The 21,460-nt window shown below is 43.1% G+C and overlaps 1 protein-coding gene and 1 long non-coding RNA gene across 16 annotated transcripts in view; both read left to right on the top strand.

The window, feature by feature from the left end:
• Positions 1 to 21,460, top strand: part of ULK4 (unc-51 like kinase 4) — a 596,488-nt gene that overhangs the window by 413,397 nt on the left and 161,631 nt on the right. The gene's annotated exons all lie outside the window — the stretch shown is intronic.
• Positions 12,722 to 16,762, top strand: LOC140708197 (uncharacterized). The gene is made up of 2 exons (XR_012088379.2): positions 12,722 to 15,600; positions 16,464 to 16,762. It is a non-coding gene; the product is annotated as an uncharacterized LOC140708197 (long non-coding RNA).

Raw genomic sequence — 21,460 nt, 5'->3', positions numbered from 1 at the left:
CCACAGGAAAAGAAATTCTACCTACCTCTTGGTTTGCCAGATGTTCTGGAAAAGACACCAAAGGCCACAGCACACCACAAGAGGATGTCTGACCAAAGAAAATTTGAGAAAAATTAGACTTCACATAACTACACCCCCCACCACAACCAAAGGGGGGAAAAACCACAGGAAAAGAAATTCTACCTACCTCTTGATTTGCCAGATGTTCTGGAAAAATCCACTAAAGGTCACACCACACCACACCACAGTACAGTAAGGAATGCCTACAGTAAAAAAAAATTCAAACTTGGCATCCTACTTTTGCATTCAAACCCCCACAACAGAAGCTAATATACCCTCTAAGTTTCCCCTGAAGGCTACAAATTGTGAAACTCAGTTTTTAACTTAGGGATCCAAATCCCTGATGCAGGCATGAACAGAACACCATGAAAAACCATTTCCAGTGAGGGTTTAGCAGCTGTACACGCAAACCCCCTCCACCCACCCAGAAGCAGCATTGCAGGAAAAAAAATTTAAAATCAGTTTTTAACTTAGGGATCCAAATCCCTGATGCAGGCATGACCAGAACACCATGAAAAACCATTTCCAGTGAGGGTTTAGCAGCTTTACACACAAATCCCCTCCACCCACCCAGAAGCAGCATTGCAGGAAAAAAATTCTAAACTCAGTTTTTAACTTGGGGATCCAAATCCCTGATGCAGGCATGACCAGAACACCATGAAAAACCATTTCCAGTGAGGGTTTAGGAACTTTCCACACAAAACCCCTACACACACCCAGAAGCACCATTGCAGGAAAAAATTTTAAAATCAGTTTTTAACTTGGGGATCCAAATCCCTGATGCAGGCATGACCAGAACACCATGAAAAACCATTTCCAGTGAGGGTTTAGGAACTTTCCACACAAACCCCCACCAAAAAACCCCCCTGCAATTTCCCCAATGAAAACCCCCCCATAACCAAAGCCAGAGCCAGCCAGACCCAAATTCCCCCTTGCAAAAAAAATCTGAGTTTTGTAATAAAACCCTCCACCCACCGAGGAGAAGAAATGCAAGCTTACCTTTAGCTGTTATAGACGTTCTCCAGCACAGGATGCACCCACAAGACAGACCAAAGTGACAAAGCCAACCTTGGAACTGCACGTAGAAAAGTAAACCCAGGATGCATGGGGAAGGGGGTTTATACCTTTCCTGCACAGGCACAATGCATCCTGGGTACCGGCAGTTAAAACTTGAACGAAAACAACAAATTAGCATTGCCAAACAGCCACCGTTCCCGCTCTTTTTAAAAACATCGCTAAGCGAAACGGGGACCAAAAAACTTAATCGTTATGTGAAGCATGGTCCCGAAATCGCTAAGCGGAAATCCCCCATAGGAAACATCGCTAACCGAGGCCGTAAAATTTTCTGAAAATGCCATCGCTATGCGGATTCGTCGTTAAACAAAGTGTTCGTTAAGCGAGGCACCACTGTATTTGGTCTTCTTTTCCTGCTGCGTTCAACCTTTCTCAGCGTTATTGTCTTTTTCAGAGAATCCTGCCTTCTCAGGATGTGTCCAAAGTAGGACAGTCTCAGTTTCAATATTTTTGTTTCCAGAAATCTTTCAGGCTTGATTTGATCTTGGACTCACCTCTTAGTCGTTTTGGTAGTCCAAGGTATCCACAAATCTCTTTTCCAACACATTTTTCAAACAAATCATTTTCTCCATCTACTGTCTTTACTGTTCAGCTCTCACACAGATGCATTGCAACTGGAAATACAAAAGTGTGGATGGTCTTGGTCTCCAGTGACACATTCTTATACTTGACAATCTTTTCTAGTTCCTTCATTGCTGCTTGAGTTAAGCAGAAGTCCCATATACCATGTGCTACAATCTTTGTGTCTCTTTGGTCAGCTTTACCTTTTACAGAAAAAAAAAATTAAAGGATTCTTCCCAGAGACAGGAGGAGACCAGTGAAGGCCCCGAAAGCCAGGCTGCTTTGTCAGGGACAGAAAAACTATACAGAAAAAAAAAACAACCCTCCACTACCTCACTACCATTCATACTTGTCAAAAATCAGTCCTGACAGTTGCTTTGTGTTTGGGTGAGAAGTGGTTAACTGATGAAAAAAAGAGTCAGCTTCTGACATTTTCTCCTCCTTGGTATTACTTTGTGAATGATAATAAGCACAAGAGGCTAACCTGTAGACCATCTTGACTGCTGCCCTTGGCATTGTCAATGTTCAGACAGCCTTTTACGATGTAAAGCTTGACATTCTTTTTCCTGCTGGCAAAACAGGTGCAACATTGTGCAGCAATATTGGGCCATTTCCTAGTGTTTTGAATCATACACAAGGTCCCACATTCATAAACAGGAGGATGTTTTTGTTTTTAAAATTGAATTAATACCAAGCTGACATGTTAGTAGCTGTCTGAATCCTCTTCCTTCCCTTTTTGGGAAAGATGGAGACTGCATTTGCTTTTTCCCATTCTTGGGGTACCTCATCTGTTTCCCAAGAGTTCTTAAGGATTATAATTAGAGACTCGAGGATTGCATCTGCAGATTTCTTTAATATCCTTAGATTCCTCTCATCTGTCCCTGCAGAACTGAATTAATTTAAAGTAGCTAGGTGTTCCTCTAATACCTCTTTACCAATCTCACTTTCCTTTCACCTTCTCCTTCATTCTGCATCCACTAGATTTAGCACTTGTGGCGATCTATCTTGTTGCCTCTGTTTATTTTGGCCCTCACAAGAGATCACACACTTTCCTTTCACGCTGCCACAAGGTATTTTCCTAATACCAATTATGTTATACTTGTGTGCTGCCAACACTAAGGGTTATTGAACATAGGACAGAGGTTGAAAAATATTCTTTTATTGATAAGTAAATCATAAAGGTAAATCAAGTAGGAGCTGTATCAGGTTTTAACATGGATTTGATTATGGATGCACTCACTTTTATTTCAAACTGCTATGTACTTTTACTCAATATCTCTCTTATAGTACTTGTAACTTCATTCCTGCTTGTTCAATATCATTTATCTCAGTTCCCTCTCCTAACCCTCTTGACTCAAATCCCTAACTCTCTTCTTCTTACTGGTAAAACCCTAACTCTCATTCCACATCTCCAACTGTCTCTCTCTAACTGTCTGTCTGTCTAACTCCCTAACTGTCCCCCGGCTCCGCCCCACCTGCCCTATCCTTAGCTCTTCCCCCTTGAGCTTCTGTGATGGACAGGCAGGAATGACGTCACCTTTTGGCATTCCGCTACAGCACTGTTTTCTGAAGTCATTCAAGTGGGATTTATCTATTTTTGTCCCCACTGCTCTTTGACTCAACCAGCAACCACACTATTCTGGTTCTTGTATCACACTGACAATTGTCAAATAGAAATTTTGTTAGAACATGTTGTGGAAATCTGTTTGAAACAAACATCATTTTCTTATGTGTGGTGAGGACTGTGAGTTTGTTCTGATTATTCACATTCCTTAATCAAGCCCCCAACCTTTGAAAGAGTTTTGAAAAGAATATCAATTAAAGTACAAATGAAATTGTAGGCAAAATACAACAAATGAATCTTTTAACCATCTGTTTTAAGGGGTGGAGGTGAAAGTTATAGTCTGTTAAGTCACTGCTACAGGGGCAATTGAGAGGTTAATGTAATGTGAACAATAGCTGATATGTTACTTGTTATCTTCTGCATTGGCCTCACAATAAAGCAGATACTGTAGATATTTATGTTTACAGTTTATGTACTTGCTGAATTTTGTAGCCTTAATATAAAACTTAGATTCCAAGCTATTATCTAAAGTGAAATAACCAGTGTCTGGCGTGCACCTTACATGCTTTACCATGTTAATGCTGCTGGTGACACGTTTCAGTAGGACTGTAAATACACAAAAAAGTGTTGGATTAAATCACTGTAGCAGTTACATTCAAGCTTGTATTAAGAGAAAACAATAAGTTCTTAACAGTTATTAAAAAGATGAGATCTGCTATAAAAGCTGATAGAAGATACTTAATAACTCATTTAAACCTCATGGAAGAAAGATAATAGTATTCAACCTTCACGGTTGAGGTGTTCTGTTCATCTTGTAGTCCACTGCTTTGACTTTTACTCAAATGTCAAGAGATTAATTAGATTTCAAATGTTTTTGTGCCTGTTGCATTGTTAAAGTCTGTTAAATCTTGCACCCTTTAAGTGACTCCTCTGAGAACAGCAATCCAGCATTAACGTTTTTAATCAAAAAAGGTCATGTGTCAGCCTTTTATATTTTTAATATATAACGGGCAATTTTCAAAAGGTTCTGAGATCCTGATAATTCCCCCAAGGGGTAAAACATACCTAAATGCTTGCAAGGCCCTTCAGTACCTAGAAGTAATTATACTATAATTCTGCTCCCCAGAGTCAACTTTATTTTGTCTTCAGCCAGCCCTTAACTAATTCCTGCATTACAGTTGAGTTGTAGAATAGATATTTGATCCTTCATTATTCCCATAATTTCCATTTTCATTCCTTACTTGCTTTAGTTCTTGCCTTTATCTTCAATAGTTTATTGAAAGAATCATAGTATCCTTGATAACTTCTGTGGTGAAAATAATATTTTTCGGATCACTCTAACTAGACTTAAGATTGAAATAGTGCCTGGTTTATAAGCCATTCAGTTCAGAATTGCAGGATTTTTCTTGAAGCAAGAGATCAGACTTTGCAGTGATAAAGCAGTTGATTAAATACCTCACTTTCTTAGTTGTCCTATTGGGATTAAACAATGATAGTTCACAGTAGGTATAAAGAAACTGAATGAGTTAAAGAGGTATATGAAATAGAAACCAGCAGCTTTACTGAAAATCCATTATTGGCTGCTATAGCTTAGTCTATTTGCATAATTCACACTAAGAACCAACCTTCCATCCTTATGACGTATGGATAATTGAGCAATGAAATAGCACAGTTTTAAGTTGGTTTTATACATTGGCTTGTTCTAAAGTTGGCAACCTTAGTTTTGTGTTTCAGATAAATCAAGAAACTATGTTTAATTTAGGGCTTCCACATTGTGTTCAAACAAGACCTTTGGGTAGTGTGGGTGGCATACAAGTTAAATAAATAAATAAATAAATAAATAAATAAATAAATAAATAAATAAATAAATAAATAAATAAATAAATAAATAAATAAATAAAATAAATAAAATAAGTTGCATGGGGAGGAAACAAAGACTACATGCTTGGGTGATAAACTTGTTCATACTGGTTTATTAGACTGAAACATAATGATCCTAATGAGACCAGTGTGTCATGTTAACATATCAGGAGCTAGAAATGAGGCTATCATCTCTAGTATTTAGTCATCAAACAAAACATACTAAAACTTATCACTAGCTAATTTCATTTTTGTTTGTTGTTTATTTTTAATTTCTTAAATACAGTGGTGCCTCGCATAGCGATCGCTCCGCATAGCGAAGAAATCGCTTTGCGACGCTGTTTTTGCGATCGCAAAAGTGATCGCTTTGCGATGGCCCCTATGGGGAAAATTCGCGATCATCGCAGGGAAGCGATCATCACAAAGCCCCCATTTTCGCACAGCTGATCGGCGGGGCTTTGCAATGATCACGGGGAAGTGAAAGAATTGTGTCACAGTACTGTCTTGTACTGAAGCATAACCTACATTGTGGACAAGAAGCTGTTGCTAAGACAGATAATGGAGAAACAGAAGGGTCTCCCATTGGCAAAGGTATCAAGAACGGTGTATTTCATTTCCTTCTCTGTTCTATCTATGTACAGAACACATAATCTGATTTCAATTTAGGTGAAAGAAGAATAAAAACTAGTAAAACACACCATAAATTAAAATATGCAGATGACAACTGTTTACTGCATTACTGGAAATGATTACTGGCAAAAAGCAGCAATGACTTGAAATAACTACCAAGGAAGGCTGGGGAAGAAAACACACAAACAGGATTGCTGCTGAATATAAGATGACAAAAATCATGATTATAAAAGAATCACATTGCTTTAATATTGACAAGGAAGAAAGTTAAGGATCTGAGGATTTTCTATGGTGCAGTTTCATCATCAATTGAAATGGAGAATAAAGCAAAGAATCAAAAGAAACCTGAGAATTAGAAGGGCAGCTATAAAGGAAGTAGAAAAGGTCTTCATCTAATGTAAGTATGTACAATCAGAGACCAAGACCAAAATAAAAAACAAAATAATCAGCAACGATCAAACAAAATGTAATAGCTACTAAAACAAAGTACACTAAGAAATCATATTAATAAAAGCATAATAAAATGAAATAAAAAGTTTTAAAAATTGTGTGACAGATTTGAAACACTTTATAAAAACCAGGGGGAAAAACAGAAGGCGTGGATTTCTCTCTGCTTGAGAAATGCAAAGGGTGGAGAAAATGGATTTGGAGATGCGCGCACGCACGCACACACACACACACACACACACACACACACACACACACACCTCATTTTCTCCATCCTTTGCAATTTCTCAAGCTGAGAAAAATCCACTTATGTGTGTGTGTGAATTTCCAGCTCCTACAAGCATGGGGGATAACTCTGCACATGCTTCTGGCTCCTGGACCTGGAAATGCACTTTGCACATGCCCCAGAATCAGGGGTGTGTGGGGTTGGGGCAGAAGGGGGGGATAAAAGTGCCTCCTCTTCCCCATCTTTAGGAGGAAGGAGGGACTGGCTTGGCCCCTATTTCCCTGGCTCTGAACCGTTGCCCCACAGAACCCAGGACCAGCCTCCCCTCCAGCAGAGGAAAGCACGCAAGCAAGCCACTCCACACCTCTCATGTCCATTTCCACCGGGTTCCTCTCTCACACCTTCCTTCCTACCTTATTCAGCTCTGGCGGAAGCAATCATTCACAAGCCAGATTGATTGCCTGGGGCTGTTCTACAGCCCTAAACATTCAAGCCAGCTTATCTCGGATCTCTGAAATAACCAAGTGCCCTGCCGCAACCAAAGAAGTAACAGGGAGAGGTGGCTTGTTCAGTTGCAGGGGGTGGGGGTGGAGATACAAAAGCCGGACACAGTCACGGAGGGACTGAGAGGCCCCTTGCAAGACAGGGCAGGGGAAGCTGGACTCTCTCACCGCTGGCGGCTGTGTGTTGTGGGGGCAAGGGGGGGAGGACGGCAGGAAGGAGGAGCGGGAACTGGGTTATGGCGCTTGGCCGGTGGTGGGGCAGCGGCCGGTGCCAGGCCAAGTCTCATTGCAGGGGGATGGCGCCGTCTCTACGTGCGGGGCTCCCGCCAACTCCCCGAGTTGCCCCTTTCCCTCCTGTCACCCGTGAAGGGGAGGGTGGTCCTCTCAGCCGCTCTGCCATTACCTCCCGGCCACCTCTGGGCAGGACTCGCCTCTTTCCTCGCTGGCAGCAGCCCCAGTGCTGTAACTTGATCTGGGCAGCTGAGAGGCCTGGCAGGGATGCCGCCGCGGCAGTGGCCACGATGGGAGCTGCCGGAGTCAAAGCAGCAGCACTTCTCCCACCCCACACACTCTCTTTTTTTGCTGCTGCTGCTGCTGCTACCACTCCTTAAACTTGCATATCAAGGCGGGGTCACAAACTATCATCCAGCGGGTTGAAGTTGGCCCACGGGCTGCTGTTTGAGACCCCTTCTTTAAGAGAAGTAGAACATTTTCTTTCCATGCAGATGGTTCCAGCTTTAACCAGTAAAATTTCATTTCCAAGTGGAGTTAGAAAAATGCTATCTACAGCTACTGCCCATTGCTGTAGTAGATAATACTTCTCTAAGGCCATAGTCACACTAGAGAAATGCCCTCTTTTTTTCTCATGTCTTCTGCTTCCTGTATAGTCATGTGTTATGGTCATGTGGCATATATCCTACAATAGTGGTTCAGATGTTTTTTAATCATTCCACCTTTTTAAGGGTAAATTAGATGTGATATGTTCATCTGCAACCCTCAAGCGGGACATATCCCCTTCCTTTTCTGTGTGTTTCTCTGCCTCCTTCCCTTTTTTAAAAAAAAATTGTGTTGGTACATTGGTATGTCAGTAAATCACCCCTGCTGTGAGAATACCTTGAAAGTGCATTGTCTTAGCACCATCTGGTGGAAGCATACAGTGGGTGGCAGGCTTAGAAAAGTACTTCAAGCCATATTTGACAGAAGCATACCAACATGGTTACACTCCCATTTGAAAATTAATTTTAAAAAAAGTAAGGGAATTGAATGACAGCATATGGGGGAGGTGGGTCCACACGCCAGATGTAAAGGGGATGAATTGGTTTAGTAGTACACATTCAGTGGAATGTCAGTTGTATTGCACAATGAAATGTGAAACAAATATAGTAATAGCCTCCCAATGGGCTGGATTTGATGCAGAGATAGCACGGGGGGGGGCGAAAGAATCTACAATAGCTGTGTGTCATCTGAAATGACCCCTCCCCCAGCATTGAAATTCATGAGCAGTACCTCCAAAACATTTTGCTGGTGTGACTTCCTATGTTTCTGTGAAGAGGAATAGCAATCCCCATGTAAAGTCAGCTTTTATGCTAGTATGAAAAAGTCAAAATCTGAAGACAAAATGAGCGATGGCAACATTCCAGAGACCAGGAAAAATATTCTGATGATATTTATTGGTCTGTCTTGGTTTTTTCGTTAAAGTGGGCTTTCAGATTGGTTTTAATTTCAAACTGCAATTTCAAACTTTATTTTCAAACCCTAACTTTCAGAGCTGAAAAAGCCCCCAGAAGCACATATGGTACACCATTATATGCACATTCTGTTTTGTGTGTTTTTCTGTTGCAAGATGCCTACTTCGAATTTTTCAGGGAGTAAATGTGAAAGAATTATTCTTCTCTGCAGACATTTAGTTGTCATTTTATATCTGATCCACTATCCCTAAATTACAGTATTATTTATAAATTGGGATCTAATGATGACCTGCTCTGTAATTTGTCAGATATAATTATAAAACACTTAGAAGTTGCTGGAGAGTAAAATTCAAAATGTGTTTCTAAAGCTATGCAGTACAATCCCTTGTAACACCTGACAAACAGCATTTATAGTGATTTCCATTCAAAAGGCACTCTAAATCCAAGATCAATATGTTACAGAGCAATTAAGACTGGCACAGAACTTTGAAGATGACAAGTGCTAAACACAGTAAGAATTAACTGCTATTAATTACCATTCTGCCATTCTATCTAATGTTATTCTGTGATATTTAATTGGCTCCCATGGAATTAACACATTTTATAAATAATAACTCAAACTATCTCTTAGAAGGGGCAGTTAAGTTTGATAGTTAAAATACGTTTGTTTCTTTTCTCACATATTTAGATTTGGTTGTGGTAGATGCTTAATTTCTAAAACAATCAAAAAAGACATAATGGGGCTTAAGTTTGTCTGGAAGACATTCTCTGTTCAGACAGTTCTTTTCCTCTAAGAATTGTATGTTGATACTTAGTACTAAGTAGAATGAAATTTGCACCTATACAATGGCACTTTTGTCTATTTTTATTATTTATTATAAGGTTTAACTTTGAAAACTAAATTAAGTGCAAGTTTTTGTTGTTCCAGATTTCTGATAATACAGCGTATTATTATTATTATTATTATTATTATTATTATTATTATTATTATTATTATTATTATTATTATTATTATTATTATTATTATTATTATTATTATTATTATTATTATTATTATTAATTAATTAATTAATTAATTAATAAATACCCCGCCTATCTGGTCGGTGAGGACCACTCTTGTAGTATCCATTGCTTTCTAAAATCTTTCAGAAATATTTAATAAATAGACTGTAATACAATAAAATATAGTGAGGTAGATCTCATGCCTTATGATTAAGTATAATTCCATCTTTTAAACCAATTTTTACATTTTAAAATTACAGTACCAGGCAGTCCAAAGTATATTTCCCACTTTTCCCGTGATTTTTTTGTTCGTAAGTTGAAGCTCCGTTCACAAGTCAAAGCAAAATTTTGTGAATGGAGATGTTCGTAAGTCAAATTGTTCGTATGTAGGACCGTTCATAAGTTGAGGCACCACTGCATTTGGCTTAGGATGGCAGGGAGAATCATACAGGTGCCCATATGACTGTATGTTTTCCTCTGTGGAGCAAACATGGCAAGTTGGGGACAGTTTTAGTCAGAACAATTGCATTGGTGTGTCTGTGTGTGTTAAAAACCACTTTACCAATGTAATTGCCCAAATCAGGTTGTCTCTTCTCTCCACTTGTTATAAGTTATTTTCAGGTGATACCTTGATTAGAGATCATACACAATGTCTGCTTTGGCCCTGAGAAAGGTAAATGTCATATACCGTGCTAGACTTTCAGACAAAGGCAAGTTTGAAAAGACCACTTCAAGAAACAATAGAACAACGAGCAATTTGCACTTACCAAGTCCTAGATTAAAAACCTGTGAGTGCTAGCCTCACCCCAGTGCTTGCTGTCTTCTCTCCTGCCTCTCCAGCCAGGATTGCTAGATTATTGAATGCTGGTTGGTGGGTGTGATTGGAATGTAGTGGTTTGCTAGTTGGCAAACTGTGGGGGTCATCACCTTTTGGGAAGTCAGGTCATTGCAGGACAGGGTGGTTTTGATTTAAATCAAATCAATTTAAATTACAATTTAAAAATCTGATTTTTGATGACAAATGAAAATTGATTTACATTTTTTTAAAAACACTTTTTTATCCACCCCGTTGCAAGGTCCAAAATTTCATGTTAAACCATAGTTTTACTACAATTCCCATAATGTCCCAGCTAGCATGGCTAGCCAACATACAACTAACCTACTTATAAGTAGTGATGTCAAGCAATATCTGTTCAAAATTTCATATTTTTAGCTCTTTGTTTCAGACGGGTTTTCAGGTAAGAGGGCTAGACTTCCCACAATCTCAGAAGGTAAATTATTTGTACTGTAGCTTCCAGAATCCCCTTAGACTGTAGGTGTATCTTTTTTGTTTTCTCCAGAAATCAGTAGCATCCATGGAAGATTTTGTATTTCTAGATCTGACCATTTCTGTTAGACAACTGCAACTCTCAGAATCCTCCAGCCAGCTTCCTCAGTTAAGGCATAACCCAGTTGTTTATATTAGGACCTTAGTTTATATCTGTTAGTTCCTGTGACAACAGATATATATATAAAAAATATAAATTGTTTGTTTCTAGCTCTTACTAGTTCTGAGATCTTTCAGCACAAGCACAAACATGCAAACCTTCTGCTCTATTTACAAAACAATTAAGTGTTTCAGAATACAGTTTGAGGTTTAAAAATTATTTTAGCATTTGATGCAACAAGAAACACAGCGGCCTCTGAATCCAAGTGGAAAAAGGAGCTGGGATGATTTGCAGAGACCCTCCCCTAAGCAGAGCTTTCTTGGTAGAATAGCTTTGAATGTGAATATTTCCAGTTAAGGGCAATTCCCCAAATCATCCAAGCTCCTTTTTCTATTTTCAGTCAAAGGCAACTTTCACTTCAAATGCTAAGGGCATTTTTCAAACATGTAACAGCATTCTGAAATGAAATTATCCGTGGCAAATGAGCTATGAGTTGTGATTACTGTTCTGGAGATTGGGTGCATGTGTTAGGAAACTGGTCACTGTGACCTGAAAACAGCCATGCAAAAGATGGAACTAAGCATTTTGGAAGTGATCATTATTCTACCTTATCTTCTATGATAGTATGTTGTTGAAGGATACATGGAAGTGGTTAATAAGATATAGTTCTCCCAAGCTTGGGCTGTAGTTTCCAGACTTCATTATTGTGTAAATTAGCCAAGGTTGCTGGGAGATGCACTCCCAAAGCACCTAACTTTTAAGTGTGAAAATTGTGGCTTTTATGTTGAAGTATGTGTGTGATGGAAATGTACAAACACATATACCCTCTACAGAGGGCAGACCTAGAAATAACAATGTTTAATGACAAAAATTCTCTCTAAGTGTACATTTACCTTTTTACTTTATAAACTACATTTACTGATGTATTTGGGATCATTTGGCTGGAAAAGGAACACATTTCATGTTAACATGTTAAGATTAATGAGTAATTTCCAAGCTTTAAGCATTAATACATTGTGTGTTGTTGCTAGTGTAAACCCAATCAAAATGCTGTCTCAATGACAAATCCAAATTAGGCTGGGTTTATTTTTCATTTAAAGTATCTCATCAACATAACATATTTTAGATAATTGTATCTGCTTGTAAGTTGTGATTTATGCATCTGGAGCTTATGCTATTGTATCTGTGTCTTATTTTAACTTGATGGATCACTGTTGTTTTTTAATCTTGATGTACACTGCCCAGATTAGTGCATTACACTAATGGGATGGTATATAATTTTAAGAAATAAATAATAATAAATAATAATAACCAAAACAAAGCATAATACATATATTCAACAAACATGAACAAATAAAATAACAACTAACACAAAAAGAAGAAAACCTTGCATCCATGAAGAGGGAAGTAAAAAAATCCACATTACAGACATTTTAAAAAAATTGTAAACCCACCATGGTCATTGTACTATACAGTGTTTAGAATGATTTATTTATTTATTATTTATTTATTTATTCGATTTTTACCCCGCCCCTCTAGACAACGTCTACTCGGGGCGGCTTACATCAGTTAAAACAAGTTAAAAAACATATAAAATGCATTTATACTAATTAGTTCTAAATAAAAGGTTTCCAAGATGGTGGTATACAAAAAAAAAAAGATAGAGAAAGAGAAAAGGAAAATGACTTAATTGACTGGGGGGTAGGCCTGTTTTAACAACCACGTTTTTAATTGGCTTTTGAAAACCCCCAGCGAGGGTGCCAGCCTGATTTCAGTGGGGAGTGTGTTCCACAGCCGAGGGGCAACCGCCGAGAAGGCCCGGTTTCTTGTTTTCTCCTTCCGGGCCTCCCTCGGCGTCAGTCCCCTCAGCCGCCCCTGCTGGCTATGTTGGGTGACTCGGGTAGATCTGGGTGGGAGGAGGCGATCTGCCAAATATTGAGGTCCCAAACCGTTTAGGGCTTTATATGTAATCATTAATACTTTGAAGTCAATGCGGAAACGAATAGGTAACCAGTGCAGCGCAGCCAGAGTGGGGGAGATATGTTGGTGTTTTCTCACCCCACTAATAAGCCTGGCTGCTGCATTCTGGACCATCTGGAGTTTCCGCATGAGCCTCAAAGGCAGCCCCATGTAGAGTGCATTACAATGGTCTAGTCTCGAGATTACGAGCGCGTGGACTAGAGTAGTGAGGGCCCCCCGATCAAGATATGGCCGCAGCTGGGCAATCCGCCATAGATGAAAATAGGCAGAACGGACCACGGACGCCACCTGGGTTTCCATGGTTAGCGCCGGGTCCAGATGTATTCCCAAGCTGCGGACCTCACTCTTTGTGGCAAGGGTCGTCCCTCCAAAAGAAAGGGAGTCACCTATGCCACTGACGGGAGGGCCACCCACCCTCAAGACCTCCGTCTTGTTCGGGTTCAGCCTCAATCCATTTGACTGCATCCATTCCAGTACGGTGTCCAGCGCTGGAGGGACTGGACGGCATCCACTGAAGATGGAGTAAAAGAGATGTAGAGCTGTGTGTCATCAGCGTACTGGTGACACGATGCCCCACACCCTCTGATGACCCCGCCCAGCGGCCTCATGAAGATGTTAAACAGCATTGGGGAGATGATTGACCCCTGTGGAACCCCACAATTGAGACTCCATGGGGCCGAGACATTCTCTCCAATTTGCACTCTCTGGGGGCGGTCCTCCAGGAAGGAGCGGAGCCAGGCAAGTGCCAGGCCACCAACTCCCAACTCGGAGAGCCTCCCCAGGAGGATACCGTGGTTGACGGTATCAAAGGCAGCTGAGATGTCGAGGAGGACCAACAAGGACACATTGCCCCCATCGGCCTCCCTCAACAGGTCATCCAGCAGTGCGACCAGTGCCGTCTCTGTACCATAGCGCAGCCTAAAGCCCGACTGAAATGGGTCTAGAGCATTGGTTTCGTCTAAGAGCGCCTGAAGCTGGTCTGCCACCACCCTCTCAACCATTTAGCTGAGGAAGGACACATTGGCGACGGGCCTATAATTGCCAATTTTGTCCGCCGCCAGATTTGGTTTCTTCCTAATGGGCCTAATGAGTGTCTCCTTGAGGGCAAGGGGTACCTTGCCCTCCTGGAGAGACCCATTAATTTTTGCAGTGGCCCATTCAGTTGTTACCGGCCTGGCTGCTTTGATTAGCCAGGCCGGGCAAGGGTCGAGAGAAGAGGTGGTGGCCCGACAGCGATCAAGTGCCTTGTCTACCAGCTCTGATGTTACAGGCTGAAAAGAATCGAGAATTACCGGGCAGGACAGAGCGCTGGACATCTCTGCTCGATCCATTGTATTTAAAAAAGGAGAAAGGTCACGGCGGATGGCCTCCACTTTAGATTTAAAAAACGCTGCAAATTGGTCAGGTGAGATGATAGAAGGAGGCCCTTCACCCTGGCCAATTCCGGATAGATCACGAACTATACGGAAAAGTTCCGCCTGCCGGTTGGAAGCTTCGCTTATCCGGTCAGCGACGTAAGCTCTTCTAGCAGCCTTTACCTTGGCTAGGTAACGGTTAGTTGCGATCCTGACAGCGATCTTATTGTAAGCCGTCGGTTCCTTCCTCCAAATGCACTCTAGCCGTCTCCTTATTCGCTTCATCGCTCGTAGATCCTGACTATACCAGGGTCCTGGCCGAGCTCTACTCCGGAGAGGGCGTTTGGGTGCGATTGTGTCAACTGCCCTAGTGGCGGCGGAGAACCAACCATCAACCAGGACTTCAACAGGAGCGCCAGACAGTGCCGCTGGAACCCCTCTCATGGTATCCTGGAATCTCATGGGATCCAGTAACCTTCGAGGGCGGACCATCAAAATAGGTCCCTGCTCCCTGTGGGGGGGGGGAAGCGCCATTGTGAGGTTACATTTTATCAGGTAATGGTCTGACCATGACAAGGGGACTGACACAAGGTCAGTCACCATCAGACCACGCTCGCTACACTCAGTAGAAAAGACCAAATCAAGCATATGGCCACCCATGTGTGTGGGGCCATTGACATGTTGGGACAAGTTCAAGAAAGCCATGCTTTCCAAGAACTCAAGAGCTGGCCCGGATACCTCCGCCTCCGCATGGATGTTGCAGTCACCCAGGACCAAAAGTCTCGGGGACTCCAACAGTGCCGCGGAGACGAAGTCCGCCAGCTCTGGTAGGGAGGTGGCTGGGTTGCTGGGAGCGCGGTAACCCAGCAAGATCCCAATACCATCCCTGGCCCCAATCCACACATGGAGAGCCTCCAGACCCGGCCTCACGAGCGAGGAGCGCCTAGTAACCTCTAATGATTTTCTATAAACAATGGCAACTCCCCCCCCGCCCCTCCAGTCTGCCCTGGTGCTGCACTGCATAACCCGGAGGGCAGGAAAGGGTCAAAGGGACCCCTCCTTCCCTACCCATCCAGGTCTCAGTTATGCATGCCAGGTCTGCATCCTCATCCAGAATAAGGTCTTGTATAAGCTGGGATTTATTGGATACAGACCTGGCGTTCAGAAGCACCAACTTCAGAGTGGAGGGCCAGCTGGGCTGCCTACCTCGATTTTGGCAGTTGGTCATGTCAGTAATTGGTCCCATAAATGAGATCAAAAACCACGAAACAGGAAAATCCAGGCTTCCCTCACTCCCGATTGAAGTGAACTGCTTGAGTCACCACAGTTCCGGGACATGAACTCTTGGACAACCTGTATTTAAGTCTGTTTCGATTTTACTAATAAGAAACCACTTAATACCGTATCTTTACTGTTCAGTGACTCAATTTTGGTAACGTAAGGCCAAATTCATTATCTATGGGGAAACTGTTCTGTTCAAAGGACTAGAAAGGCCGATTATTAAACAACATGTGTTTATTTAAGTGAACAAAGAAAACATTTCTCTACAATTTCATTTCTAAGCATCAGCATAACGTTTCAGCACATTCTATAAAACTTAACTATTGAAACAAAACAAAATCTAAACTATAAACTAAGAAAAATAAACTATATTCTTATGCAGTCCATATTGTTAAATCAGGTCCCTTCATCTGGATCAAAGATATTCAGCGCCATGTTTTCAGATACCCAAAACTCTCTTCTTCTTCTCTCCCTCTCTAAGAGTCCCTTTTCCCAACCTCTTGTAAATTTCTCCAACCTGCCCCTTCCTGACATACTCGACCAATCACGAAGGAAGGAATTAGCATAGGGTACGCCCTACTTTCCCACCAACAACAAAGAATTGTTTATAATTCAAGTTAGAAATATTTTGACTCTGCTGTGTTTTTCTCTCCAGCTGCAGCGATAAGCTTGGCGACATGAAGCTGAAAATAACTACTAGTAATTTTCCAGAACTTAGCCTGCGTCAGACTCACAATGGATTTCTCTATGGTTAAAACATGACTACATAACCCATCTCTAATTAGAAAAATACACTTCATCACAGGTCACAGTGTCAGAACAGTGAACAGCCTTCAGACATCTGTTCACTGTTCTTCTGACATGAGTAGGCACTGTGCCAACACCTTTATACCTCCCTCTACCTGTTATCACACCGATATTAGACACCTCACTGGGGAAACAGGCCTTCCTGTCCATGTCAAGAAGAGGGGGGGCAGAGAAGGAGGGGGATAGAGAAAAAGAAGAAAAAAGAACAAAGAAAAAGAATAATACAATAATTCAATAAACAATAATAACAAATTAACATAAAATATCTAATAGTAACCTTAAATCATGAAATAAAAATATAATGTTAAATTAGACATAGATTAAACCACCCCACATTACTTCTCCAAATTATATCCAAATTAGAAGATTCAGTAAATTAGAAGATCCATTAGGGTTGCTGTGATCCTCAGAAGAATACAGAAGTTTCTGTCTCTCCAAACTACTACCATCACCACCACCACCATCAAAACACTTCCAGCCTCTTCCTGCACTCTCTCTGTCTCCCCACCCTCTAGCTTCTCCACAGTTTAACCTACCTGTCTGTTTTAACTGCTATTTCTCAAAGTTCATAACTTGCATTCCTCTTAGAATACTCATCAGAATTGCCACATGCTACACATTAGGTAAAGGTTCCCCTTGACAATTTTTGTCCAGTCGTGTTCGAGTCTAGGTGGCAGTGTTCATCCCTGTTTCCAAGCCATAGAGCCAGCGTTTGTCCAAAGACAATCTTCCATGGTCACATGGCCAGTGCGACTTAGACACGGAACGCTGTTACCTTCCCACCAAGGTAGTCCCTATTTATCTACTTATATTTGCATGCTTTCGAACCGCTAGGTTGGTGGGAGCTGGGACAAGTGACGGGCGCTCACTCCGTCACATGGATTCAAACTTACAGCTGAAGTTCTACAGATCTTACAGCACAGCGGCTTCTGCAGTTTAGCCCACAGCGCCACCACATTAGCGTTAGATAATTTCTTAAAATCAATGTCTATTTTTAATTTTGTATTTGGTGTCATTATGAACCCCACTAATTTGATGGATTATCATTAACTGCTAACTTTTTTCAAGGATTACTACATACTAGAGTGAATATTGATATTGTGACAAATAATTTAAGACTTTGTTTAAATTGAGCAGCTTTTCCTGCTGGGCTTCACAGATAGTCATCAGAATCAATTCTGTCTTTTAAGTATAGTGACTATTTCAAGTAGAAAGCTTAGACTTTTTTTGTTTGTAAAGATACTGGAACTAATTAAAAGGCAAGTTTTATTTTATCAAGCACTATCAAATAGACAAGAGGTCTGTTTAAAAATAATTTATCACAGTTTCTTCTATTTATTCTTACTTATCTATTTAGTTCACATATATTGTGTTCTTCCTCATAAAGGACCCAATCTCAAGTAAATTTTATGAAAGTCGATCATTTTGAAATCTTGGTTCTCCTTCGTGGTCTCTCTGATTGCACACTAATGAGTTAATCTGTGTCTGAGCAGAGCAGCCTCGGAGACTTCTGTAGCTTTAAACACTAAGTGCCGGGGACCTCCCACGTAGGTTATATCACTGCCCAGGCACTCAGTGCCCTAGTTCTGTTTCCTGCCACCGCTGTAGCAGCATTGGTTGGAGCTTCTCAGCGTTCTCGCTTTCCTTCTTTGGACCTGTGAGTATGGACTTTTGGCATAAACTGTTATTGAGGTGTGCATGGCCTCTGAAGTTCCGTTCAAGCACTGCACTGCTTGTAACGCGAAGGTGCCTACCAAAGATGGCCATTCAAAGTGCCTCTTTTGTTTGGGGAAAGGGCCCCAGCCAGCCTCCTGTGCACACTGTAAGGCTCTCACTATGCCCGTGCTAAAGAGAAGGCAAGACTGGCTAAAGGCATATTTGTGGTCTAGATCTCTTGACCCGCCTGCCCTGGCAATGCCCCCCCCCCGAGAGCCCTGCCATCTGAGACTTCTTCTGGGCGCTCTCCACCATGGCCGAAGAGACCCAGGAAGTCAGCTTCTTCTGTGGGCTCAAAGTCGACGGCTTCCGCTGTGGCGTCAAGGCCTCCTTCAAGCCCAGACCACTCTAAGAAGAGGAAGGGGGCTGCACTGCTACAGGCTCCCGTTCTCCCTTCAGCTCCCACTCTGGCTCCTTTGCCTGCAGTTGAGCTCGAGGCACTGGAGGATGAGGCTATTCCACTGCATTTTCCCCTGTGCCAAGCCATTCTTCCAGCTCATCGCATGCTTCTCCTTGGGCTTGTTCAGTGGCACCGCTCCCTCCTTCGCCCAGGCCCATGGCCCCTCCTCCTCAGAAAAGGAAGAAGAAGACAAAGCATGTTGAGCCCAAGCCGGCTCCTCCTCCACCACAATACCCTTCGAGGCTGTCGGGCTTTGGGCTCGAGGGCTTATTCCTGGGGGCTTTTGATTCTGTGGCCTTTTTTGCCTTTCAACAGTGGCAGTCTTTCTGCCAGCAGTTTCAGTGGTTCTCCCCTTACTTGGAGGACCGTTTCCAAAGGCCGGCTGCTCCTCTTCCAGAGCCGCATGCCAGAACACAGCCTGCAAGAACTTCGGCTTTGAGCTCGATCCAAGACACTCCTTGTCAACTAGGTTTGCCAGTGCGGTCCCCGATGTCGCTTGCTACCTCTTCTCAGGCTCGAGAGGGGATGCTGATTGAAGCCATTGGTGGTTCGGGCTCGGAGTTGGAGTTTTCTGGCACCCATTCACCAGACCGTGACTTCAAACCTGAGTTGGACTCAGGGTCAGAGGAAGGAGAGTTGGGGCTTCACCAGCCAACCTTCCAACACGAGCTTCGGTCACTGTTGGCAGCCACCCCCTCCCCCTCCAAAGATCACACGTCCTACATGCAGCTCATGAGTCACATTGCCGAACCTCTGGACCTGGCACTAGTGCAGCCGCAGCTGGAAAAGCCCAATAAGGTGTTTGAGGACATGGCTAAGGACCAGCTCACACTCAACAAGTTGGCCTTTATTCCTTCCTTCCTTACCCTGGCCTAGGACTCCTGGGACAAGCCATCCACCTTTCTGCAAGTTCCCAGGTGTGCAGAAAATCTCTATACAATTCATGGAGAGGGCACTGAGTTTCTGGCAAAATATCCACCACCTAATTCCTTGGTAGTGGATGCCCACCCAGTCTAGGGGCAGGAGTATGACATTATTCTCCCCCTCAGATAAGGAAGATAGGAAGCTGGACTTGTTGGGATACAGTTCGTACTCTCTCACCACTTTTTCATTGGGAGTGTCTACTTACCTGTCTGCCATGGGGGCCTATCATAGGCACCTGAGTAGCAAGATCTTACCCACACTCAACACCGTGCCAGAGGACTTGAGGGCCTCCTGCCTCACTTACCATCAAGAGGCTATGTCCCTGGCTTGCCAGGAGAGGGTCATGGCCAGGCACCTGGTGGATGTCTTGTTACAACAACTAGTCACGGCAGTTGCTCTTTATTTATTTATTTATTTATTTATTTATTTATTTATTTATTTATTTATTTATTTAATTTATATCCCGCCTATCTGAATCACATAGGACCACTCTAGGCGGCTTACAACAACGACAATTTACAATAAAATTAATACAATTTTAAGATAGAGGAAAGGCAAGAACGAAGTGAAACGAAGACTAGAGCAAAGGAAAAATGGGGAAGGTCAGGAATTGGCTGTGGGGAAGGCCTGCCGGAACATCAGTGTTTTTAATTGTTTTTTAAAGATACCCAGCGAGGGGGCGGTGCGAATGTCAGGGGGAAGGTTATTCCAGAGGCGAGGAGCCACCGCCGAGAAGGCCCGATTTCTTGTCTTTTCTTTCCGGGCCTCCCTCGGCGTTAGGCTCCTCAGCCTCACCTTCTGACTTGCGCGAGTGACACGGGTAGAACTTGGTGGAAGAAGGCGTTCCACCAAGTATCGAGGCCCTAAGCCGTTTAGGGCTTTATACGAAAGCATCAACACTTTGAAGTCGATGCGGAGACGGATGGGCAGCCAATGCAGTGCGGCCAGAGTGGGAGAAATATGTTGGTATTTTTTCACGCCACTGATAAGTCTGGCCGCAGCATTCTGCACCACCTGTAGTTTCCACAGCAGCCTCAAAGGCAGCGCCACGTAGAGCGCATTACAGTGGTCTAATCTTGAGATTACAAGCGCATGTACTAAGGTAGTGAGGGCCCCCACATCAAGATAGGACCGCAGCTGGGCTATCCGCCTAAGGTGGTAAAAGGCGGTTCGGACCATGGACGCCACCTGGGATTCCATGGTGAGCGCCGGGTCCAGATGGATCCCCAAGCTGCGGACCCCATCCTTGGCAGGGAGGGTCACCCCCCCAAAGGAGAGGGAGTTTCCCAGACCCCCCACTGTGGGGACACCCACCCTCAGCACCTCCGTCTTGTCTGGGTTCAGCCTCAGCCCGTTCTCCTGCATCCATTTCAGTACGGTCTCCAGCCAGCGCTGGAGGCACAAAACGGCATCTACTGCGGTAGACGGAAAGGAGATGTAGAGCTGAGTATCATCAGCATACTGATGACACCGAGCTCCACACCCCCGAATGACCCCTCCCAGCGGCCTCATGTAGATGTTAAACAGCATTGGGGAGATAATCGACCCCTGTGGAACCCCACAATTGAGACTCCACGGGGCCGAGAAACTCTCCCCAAGCTGTACTCTCTGAGGACGGTCCTCCAGGAAGGAACGGAGCCAGGCCAAGGCAAGGCCCCCAATTCCCAACTCGGAGAGCCTCTCCAGGAGGATACCGTGGTCAATGGTATCGAAGGCCCCTGAGATATCGAGGAGGACCAACAGAGACAATTTGCCCCTGTTGGCCTCCCTCAATAGGTCATCGCACAGGGCGACCAATGCCATTTCTGTACCATAACGCGGCCTGAAGCCCGACTGAAATGGATCCAGGGCATCTGTTTCGTCCAGGAGCGCTTGCAGCTGATCGGCCACCACCCTCTCGACCACCTTGCTTAAGAAAGAAACGTTGGCGACGGGTCTATAATTGCCAATTTCAT

The sequence above is a fragment of the Pogona vitticeps genome, chromosome 6, assembly GCF_051106095.1.
Source record: "Pogona vitticeps strain Pit_001003342236 chromosome 6, PviZW2.1, whole genome shotgun sequence".
In the NCBI taxonomy this organism is placed as follows: domain Eukaryota; kingdom Metazoa; phylum Chordata; class Lepidosauria; order Squamata; family Agamidae; genus Pogona; species Pogona vitticeps.
The sequence above is the reverse complement of the archived record's forward strand: the minus strand, read 5'-3'. Positions and strand labels throughout refer to the sequence as shown.